The sequence below is a fragment of the Hemiscyllium ocellatum genome (genome assembly GCF_020745735.1).
Source record: "Hemiscyllium ocellatum isolate sHemOce1 chromosome 15 unlocalized genomic scaffold, sHemOce1.pat.X.cur. SUPER_15_unloc_19, whole genome shotgun sequence".
Taxonomy (NCBI): Eukaryota; Metazoa; Chordata; class Chondrichthyes; order Orectolobiformes; family Hemiscylliidae; genus Hemiscyllium; species Hemiscyllium ocellatum.
This window is the reverse complement of record NW_026867455.1, coordinates 425398-435397: the sequence shown is the minus strand read 5'-3', so window position 1 is coordinate 435397 and position 10000 is coordinate 425398.

The window sequence follows — 10000 nt, the reverse complement described above, 5'->3', positions numbered from 1 at the left end:
ACCGGACTATGTACCATAGCGGCCAACCACTCCCAGAGCCGGTCGTGCGGGGCTCGAGGTCTGCTCTCAACGTCACATGCTTCTGTGAGTGCTCAGGCAAGGGTCAGACCACATCCTTCCTGCAGCACCCAAAGCAACCAGGCCGCTCGTGTCTCTCGCCTTCATTTTTCGACACAAGCGCCTGAGGAGGGACGCCACCCCTCCCCTTGCGTCAAGAGACCTCCCCACCGGCCTCTGACTGATTCTTAGAACGGACGGAAAGAGTCGGCAAGCCTGTCAAAGATTTGAGCGTATGTCAAAAGCTTTAGACTTCCGCGAACTCTCTGGCTTGCACTGAGACCCGAGGTCGATGTGCTCAGCACCACGGGGCCCCTTTCGCCTGCAGGTCCCGAGCCGCCAACATGTTCTTAGTATCGTGTTCCCCAAACCTGGGTGACGGGCACCACAGGGCGACAGAGCCATCGCACTTGCCGGGTGGCAGAGGAAGGACCGGACTATGTACAATAGCGGCCAACGACTCCCAGAGCCGGTTGTGCGGGGCTCGAGGTCTGCTCTCAACATCACATGCTTTTGGATGTGCTCAGGCAAGGGTCAGACCACATCCTTCCTGGCAGCACCCAAAGCAACCAGGCCGCTCGCGTCTCTCGCCTTCATTTTTCGACACAAGCGCCTGAGGAGGGACGCCACCCCTCCCCTTTGCGTCAAGAGACCTCCCCACCGGCCTCTGACTGATTCTTAGAACGGACGGAAAGAGTCGGGCAAGCCTGTCAAAGCTTTGAGCGAATGTCAAAAGCTTTAGACTTCCGCGAACTCTCCGGCTTGCACTGAGACGCGAGGTCGATGTGCTAAGCACCACGGGGCCCCTTTCGCCTGCAGGTCCCGAGCCGCCAACATGTTCTTAGTATCGTGTTCTCCAATCCTGGGTGACGGGCACCGCAGGGAGGCAGAGCCATCGCACTTGCCGGGTGGCAGAGGAAGGACCGGACTATGTACAATAGCGGCCAACGACTCCCAGAGCCGGTTGAGCGGCGTCTGCTCTCAGCCTAAGAGGCTTCTGGAGTGCTCAGGCAAGGGTCAGCCTGCACCCTTGCTGGCAGCACCCAGGGGAACCAGGACGCTTGCATCTCTCGCCTTCATTTTCGACACAAGCGCCTGAGGAGGGACGCCACCCCTCCCCTTGCGTCAAGAGACCTCCCCACCAGCCTCTGACTGATTCTTAGAACGGACGGAAAGAGTCGGCAAGCCTGTCAAAGCTTTGAGCGAATGTCAAAAGCTTTAGACTTCCGCGAACTCTCCGGCTTGCACTGAGACGCGAGGTCGATGTGCTAAGCACCACGGGGCCCCTTTCGCCTGCAGGTCCCGAGCCGCCAACATGTTCTTAGTATCGTGTTCTCCAAACCTGGGTGACGGGCACCGCAGGGAGGCAGAGCCATCGCACTTGCCGGGTGGCAGAGGAAGGACCGGACTATGTACAATAGCGGCCAACGACTCCCAGAGCCGGTAGTGCGGCGTCTGCTCTCAGCCTAAGAGGCTTCTGGGAGTGCTCAGGCAAGGGTCAGCCTGCACCCTTGCTGGCAGCACCCAGGGGAACCAGGACGCTTGCATCTCTCGCCTTCATTTTCGACACAAACGCCTGAGGAGGGAAGCCAACCCTCCGTGTGTCAAGAGACCGTCCCCGCCCCGGCCTCCGACTGATTCTTAGAACGGACGGAAAGAGTCAGGCAAGCCTGTTAAGACTTCCGCGAACTCTCCGGCTTGCACTGAGACGCGAGGTCGATGTGCTCAGCACCACGGGGCCCCTTTCGCCTGCAGGTCCGAGCCGCCAACATGTTCTAAGTATCGTGTTCTCCAAACCTGGGTGACGGGCACCGCAGGGAGGCAGAGCCATCGCACTTGCCGGGTGGCAGAGGAAGGACCGGACTATGTACAATAGCGGCCAACGACTCCCAGAGCCGGTAGTGCGGCGCCTGCTCTCAGCCTAAGAGGCTTTTGGGAGTGCTCAGGCAAGGGTCAGCCTGCACCCTTGCTGGCAGCACCCAGGGAACCAGGACGCTTGCATCTCTCGCCTTCATTTTCGACACAAACGCCTGAGGAGGGAAGCCAACCCTCCGTGTGTCAAGAGACCGTCCCCGCCCCGGCCTCCGACTGATTCTTAGAACGGACGGAAAGAGTCAGGCAAGCCTGTTAAGACTTCCGCGAACTCTCCGGCTTGCACTGAGACGCGAGGTCGATGTGCTCAGCACCACGGGGCCCCCTTCGCCTGCAGGTCCCGAGCCGCCAACATGTTCTAAGTATCGTGTTCCCCAAACCTGGGTGACGAGCACCGCAGGGAGGCAGAGCCATCGCACTTGCCGGGTGGCAGAGGAAGGACCGGACTATGTACAATAGCGGCCAACGACTCCCAGAGCCGGTAGTGCGGCGCCTGCTCTCAGCTTAAGAGGCTTTTGGGAGTGCTCAGGCAAGGGTCAGCCTGCACCCTTGCTGGCAGCACCCAGGGGAACCAGGACGCTTGCATCTCTCGCCTTCATTTTCGACACAAACACCTGAGGAGGGAAGCCAACCCTCCGTGTGTCAAGAGACCGTCCCCGCCCCGGCCTCCGACTGATTCTTAGAACGGACGGAAAGAGTCAGGCAAGCCTGTCAAAGAATTGAGCAGATGTCAAAATCTTTTAAGACTTCCGCGAACTCTCCGGCTTGCACTGAGACCCGAGGTCGATGTGCTCAGCACCACGGGGCCCCTTTCGCCTGCAGGTCCCGAGCCGCCAACATGTTCTAAGTATCGTGTTCCCCAAACCTGGGTGACGAGCACCGCAGGGCGGCAGAGCCATCGCACTTGCCGGGTGGCAGAGGAAGGACCGGACTATGTACAATAGCGGCCAACCACTCCCAGAGCCGGTAGTGCGGCGTGCGAGGTCTGCTCTCAGCGGAAGAGGGTTTTGGGAATGCTCAGGCAAGGGCCAGCCTGCACCCTTCCTGGCCGCTCCCACGGGAACCAGGCTACTTGCAATCCTTTCCCCCAATAGCAAGTGCCTTTTGGAGGGACGGCCGGAGTCAACGTGGGGTTTGCCCGCCCTCCAAAGTGTCAAGAGACCGCCGCACAGGCCTCTGACTGATTCTTAGAACAGGCAGCAAGAGTTGGGTAAGTCTGTCGAAAATTTGACAAAGTGTCAAAAATTAGACTTCCGAGAGCTCTTGGGCATGCACACAGGCCTGTCATTCAAGTGCTCTGCCCGCGGAACCGTTTTTCGGATGCCTTTCAAAGTGGTCCCGCGCCGCCATTTTGTTCTAAAAATCGTGTTCCCAGAAATCTCCGGGTACCCCGCCAACCTCACAGTGTCACAATGTCAAGTGGCACTGAATGGGTCTGAATTTCAAATTCGACTGCTTCGCTCTGGAACTCGAACCCGGCAAAACCGTTTGGATTTTTCCCGGTCCAGACTTCCGCGGCAGACAAAGTTAAAGTTTTCGGGCTGCAGACTCAAAACGACATCTGGCCAACCGCCGGGCTCAATTCGCCCAGTTCCTCCGGCACTTCGGAACTCATGTTCGGCATGAGTTTTTGAATCTTTCCCGATGCTTCGGCATTTTCCTCCGCTGACACTTAGAATATTTTTCACACTTGGCCGAAAATTTTTCTAAGTTTTTCTGGTTACTGATTTCTTCTTTTCGGGCATTTTTCTAAGTTTTCTTGGTTACTCATTTCTCATTTTCAAACATTTTTCTAAGTTTTTCTGGTTACTGATTTCTTCTTTTTGGGCATTTTTCTAAGTTTTCTTGGTTACTCATTTCTCATTTTCAAACATTTTTCTAAGTTTTTCTGGTTACTCATTTCTCATTTTCAAACATTTTTCTAAGTTTTTCTGGTTACTGATTTCTTCTTTTTGGGCATTTTTCTAAGTTTTCTTGGTTACTCATTTCTCATTTTCAAACATTTTTCTAAGTTTTTCTGGTTACTGATTTCTTCTTTTTGGGCATTTTTCTAAGTTTTCTTGGTTTACTCATTTCTCATTTTCAAACATTTTTCTAAGTTTTCTTGGTTACTCATTTCTCATTTTCAAACATTTTTCTAAGTTTTTCTGGATACTGATTTCTTCTTTTTGGCATTTTTCTAAGTTTTCTTGGTTACTCATTTCTCATTTTCAAACATTTTTCTAAGTTTTTCTGGTTACTCATTTCTCATTTTCAAACATTTTTCTAAGTTTTTTCTGGTTACTGATTTCTTCTTTTTGGGCATTTTTTCTAAGTTTTCTTGGTTACTCATTTCTCATTTTCAAACATTTTTCTAAGTTTTTCTGGTTACTCATTTCTCATTTTCAAACATTTTTTCTAAGTTTTTCTGGTTACTCATTTCTGCTTTTCCAACGTTTTACTAAGTTTTGCTGGTTACTGAGTTCACACTTTTAAACATTTTCGGGCATTTTTTCTACGTTTTTCATGTTACTCATTTAGCACTTTCAGGCACTTTCCTATGCTTTCCTGCTTACTGATTTCACACTTTTAAGCATCTTCGGGCATGTTCCCTAAGTTTTGCAGTTCATTCGTTTGGGACAGTCAGGCAGCTTTCCTAAGCTTTCCTGGTAACCGAATTCACATTGTTGAGAACTTTGGAACCCTTCCTAAGCTGTGCTGGTTACTCACTTTACCTCTTCAGACACTTGCCCCCGTTGTGACAGAGACCACTTCCCGACTCGGGAAATGCACCAAATTCGGCCTGAACTCAGAGGGCAGTCCCCCCCTCGAAGGCGTGGAAGTCGGCAGAATCGCCGGGTCAAATCCGGCTGAGCTACCCGGCTTGGAAGCCTCAAAGTCGGTATGAGCTGTCAGGTTCACTCCCATCCCCGTTTGGACCACTTCCCGACTCGGGAAATTCACCAAATTCGGCCTGAACTCAGAGGACAGTCCCCCCTCGAAGGCGTGACAGTCGGCAGAACCGCCGGATCAAATCCGGCTGAGCTACCCGGCCCCGAAGCCTCAAAGTCGGTAAGAGCTGTCAGGTTCACTCCCATCCCCGTTTGGACCACTTCCCGACTCGGGAAAATTCACCAAATTCGGCCTGAACTTATACAACAGTCCCCCCTCGAAGGCGTGACAGTCGGCAGAACCGCCGGATCAAATCCGGTTGAGCTCCCCGGCTTGGAAGCCCCAAAGTCGGTAAGAGCTGTCAGGTTCACTCCCATCCCCGTTTGGACCACTTCCCGACTCGGGAAATTCACCAAATTCGGCCTGAACTTATACAACAGTCCCCCCTCGAAGGCGTGACAGTCGCTAGAACCGCCGGATCAAATCCGGTGAGCTACCCGGCTTGGAAGCCCCAAAGTCGGTAAGAGCTGTCAGGTTCACTCCCATCCCCGTTTGGACCACTTCCCGACGTAGGAAATTCACCAAATTCGGCCTGAACTTAGAGGAGAGTCCCCGCTCGAAGGCGTGGAAGTCGGCAGAATCGCCGGGTCAAATCCGACTGAGCTACCCGGCCCCGAAGCCTCAATGTCGGTAAGAGCTGTCAGGTTCACTCCCATCCCCGTTTGGACCACTTCCGACTCGGGAAATTCACCAAATTCGGCCTGAACTTAGACAACAGTCCCCCCTCGAAGCCGTGGCAGTCGCTAGAACCGCCGGATCAAATCCGGTTGAGCTACCCGGCTTGGAAGCCCCAAAGTCGGTATGAGCTGTCAGGTTCACTCCCATCCCCGTTTGGACCACTTCCCGACTTAGGAAAATCACCAAATTCGGCCTGAACTCAGAGGGCAGGCCCCCCTCGAAGGCCAGGCATTCGGCAGAACCGCCGGGTCAAATCCGACTGTGCTACCCGGCCCCAAAGCCTCAAAGTTGGTATGAGCAGTTAGGTTCACTCCCATCCCCGTTTGGACCACTTCCCGACTTAGGAAATTCACCAAATTCGGCCTGAACTTAGAGGAGAGTCCCCGCTCGAAGGCGTGGAAGTCGGCAGAATCGCCGGGTCAAATCCGACTGAGCTACCCGGCCCCGAAGCCTCAATGTCGGTAAGAGCTGTCAGGTTCACTCCCATCCCCGTTTGGACCACTTCCCGACTCGGGAAATTCACCAAATTCGGCCTGAACTTAGACAACAGTCCCCCCTCGAAGCCGTGGCAGTCGCTAGAACCGCCGGATCAAATCCGGTTGAGCTACCCGGCTTGGAAGCCCCAAAGTCGGTATGAGCTGTCAGGTTCACTCCCATCCCCGTTTGGACCACTTCCCGACTTAGGAAAATCACCAAATTCGGCCTGAACTCAGAGGGCAGGCCCCCCTCGAAGGCCAGGCATTCGGCAGAACCGCCGGGTCAAATCCGACTGTGCTACCCGGCCCCAAAGCCTCAAAGTTGGTATGAGCAGTTAGGTTCACTCCCATCCCCGTTTGGACCACTTCCCGACTTAGGAAATTCACCAAATTCGGCCTGAACTTAGAGGAGAGTCCCCGCTCGAAGGCGTGGAAGTCGGCAGAATCGCCGGGTCAAATCCGACTGAGCTACCCGGCCCCGAAGCCTCAATGTCGGTAAGAGCTGTCAGGTTCACTCCCATCCCCGTTTGGACCACTTCCCGACTCGGGAAATTCACCAAATTCGGCCTGAACTTAGACAACAGTCCCCCCTCGAAGCCGTGGCAGTCGCTAGAACCGCTGGATCAAATCCGGTTGAGCTACCCGGCTTGGAAGCCCCAAAGTCGGTATGAGCTGTCAGGTTCACTCCCATCCCCGTTTGGACCACTTCCCGACTTAGGAAAATCACCAAATTCGGCCTGAACTCAGAGGGCAGGCCCCCCTCGAAGGCCAGGCATTCGGCAGAACCGCCGGGTCAAATCCGACTGTGCTACCCGGCCCCAAAGCCTCAAAGTTGGTATGAGCAGTTAGGTTCACTCCCAAACCCGTTGGGACCACTTCCCGACTTAGGAAATTCACCAAATCCGGCCTGAACTTAGACAACAGTCCCCCCTCGAAGGCGTGACAGTCGGTAGAACCGCCGGGTCAAATCCGGCTGAGCTACCCGATTTGGAAGCCTTCAACACAAAACCCATCCGGCAATGCCACTCAAAAAGGGCCCAAATTCAGAAACACCCCCTTCAATAGGTACCACTTCCTCGGAGACACTACCGGGACACGCTCCCCTCGGCGAAAATTAAGCCCCCACCACTAACTGAAGCCAACCGCAGCCCCAACTTCAACGGAGAAATCAGTAACCAATTCAAAAATGCACTTGGTTACTGATTTGTACTGCTTCAAAAATATTCTAAGTGTCGCTGGTTACTGATTTGTACTGCTCCAAAAATATTCTAAGTGTCACTGGTTACTGATTTGTACTGACTCAAAAATATTCTAAGTGTCGCTGGTTACTGATTTGTACTGACTGAAAAATATTCTAAGTGTCGCTGGTTACTGATTTGTACTGACTCAAAAATATTCTAAGTGTCAGTGGTTACTGATTTGTACTGCTCCAAAAATATTCTAAGTGTCGCTGGTTACTGATTTGTAATGCTCCAAAAATATTCTAAGTGTCGCTGGTTACTGATTTGTACTGCTTCAAAAATATTCTAAGTGTCAGCGGTTACTGATTTGTACTGCTTCAAAAATATTCTAAGTGTCGCTGGTTACTGATTTGTACTGCTTCAAAAATATTCTAAGTGTCAGTGGTTACTGATTTGTACTGCGTCAAAAATATTCTAAGTGTCGCTGGTTACTGATTTGTACTGCTCCAAAAATATTCTAAGTGTCGCTGGTTACTGATTTGTACTGCTTCAAAAATATTCTAAGTGTCGCTGGTTACTGATTTGTACTGCTTCAAAAATATTCTAAGTGTCAGTGGTTACTGATTTGTACTGCTTCAAAAATATTCTAAGTGTCGCTGGTTACTGATTTGTACTGCTTCAAAAATATTCTAAGTGTCAGTGGTTACTGATTTGTACTGCTTCAAAAATATTCTAAGTGTCGCTGGTTACTGATTTGTACTGCTTCAAAAATATTCTAAGTGTCAGTGGTTACTGATTTGTACTGCTCCAAAAATATTCTAAGTGTCGCTGGTTACTGATTTGTACTGCTTCAAAAATATTCTAAGTGTCAGTGGTTACTGATTTGTACTGCTCCAAAAATATTCTAAGTGTCGCTGGTTACTGATTTGTACTGCTTCAAAAATATTCTAAGTGTCAGCGGTTACTGATTTGTACTGCTTCAAAAATATTCTAAGTGTCAGTGGTTACTGATTTGTACTGCTTCAAAAATATTCTAAGTGTCGCTGGTTACTGATTTGTACTGCTTCAAAAATATTCTAAGTGTCAGTGGTTACTGATTTGTACTGCTCCAAAAATATTCTAAGTGTCGCTGGTTACTGATTTGTACTGCTTCAAAAATATTCTAAGTGTCAGTGGTTACTGATTTGTACTGCTTCAAAAATATTCTAAGTGTCGCTGGTTACTGATTTGTACTGCTTCAAAAATATTCTAAGTGTCAGTGGTTACTGATTTGTACTGCTTCAAAAATATTCTAAGTGTCGCTGGTTACTGATTTGTACTGCTCCAAAAATATTCTAAGTGTCGCTGGTTACTGATTTGTACTGCTTCAAAAATATTCTAAGTGTCGCTGGTTACTGATTTGTACTGCTCCAAAAATATTCTAAGTGTCGCTGGTTACTGATTTGTACTGCTTCAAAAATATTCTAAGTGTCGTGGTTACTGATTTGTACTGCTTCAAAAATATTCTAAGTGTCAGTGGTTACTGATTTGTACTGCTTCAAAAATATTCTAAGTGTCGCTGGGTTACTGATTTGTACTGACTCAAAAATATTCTAAGTGCCGCTGGTGACTGATTTGTACTGCTCCAAAAATATTCTAAGTGTCGCTGGTTACTGATTTGTACTGCTCCAAAAATATTCTAAGTGTCAGCTGGTTACTGATTTGTACTGCTTCAAAAATATTCTAAGTGTCGTGGTTACTGATTTGTACTGCTTCAAAAATATTCTAAGTGTCGCCGGTTACTGATTTGTACTGCTTCAAAAATATTCTAAGTGTCAGCTGGTTACTGATTTGTACTGCTTCAAAAATATTCTAAGTGTCGCCGGTTACTGATTTGTACTGCTTCAAAAATATTCTAAGTGTCAGTGGTTACTGATTTGTACTGCTCCAAAAATATTCTAAGTGTCGCTGGTTACTGATTTGTACTGCTTCAAAAATATTCTAAGTGTCAGCGGTTACTGATTTGTACTGCTTCAAAAATATTCTAAGTGTCAGTGGTTACTGATTTGTACTGCTTCAAAAATATTCTAAGTGTCGCTGGTTACTGATTTGTACTGCTTCAAAAATATTCTAAGTGTCAGTGGTTACTGATTTGTACTGCTTCAAAAATATTCTAAGTGTCGCTGGTTACTGATTTGTACTGCTCCAAAAATATTCTAAGTGTCGCTGGTTACTGATTTGTACTGCTTCAAAAATATTCTAAGTGTCGCTGGTTACTGATTTGTACTGCTTCAAAAATATTCTAAGTGTCAGTGGTTACTGATTTGTACTGCTTCAAAAATATTCTAAGTGTCGCTGGTTACTGATTTGTACTGATTCAAAAATATTCTAAGTGTCAGTGGTTACTGATTTGTACTGCTTCAACAATATTCTAAGTGTCGCTGGTTACTGATTTGTACTGCTTCAAAAATATTCTAAGTGTCAGTGGTTACTGATTTGTACTGCTTCAAAAATATTCTAAGTGTCGCTGGTTACTGATTTGTACTGCTCCAAAAATATTCTAAGTGTCGCTGGTTACTGATTTGTACTGCTTCAAAAATATTCTAAGTGTCGCTGGTTACTGATTTGTACTGCTCCAAAAATATTCTAAGTGTCGCTGGTTACTGATTTGTACTGCTTCAAAAATATTCTAAGTGTCGCTGGTTACTGATTTGTACTGCTTCAAAAATATTCTAAGTGTCAGTGGTTACTGATTTGTACTGCTTCAAAAATATTCTAAGTGTCGCTGGTTACTGATTTGTACTGACTCAAAAATATTCTAAGTGG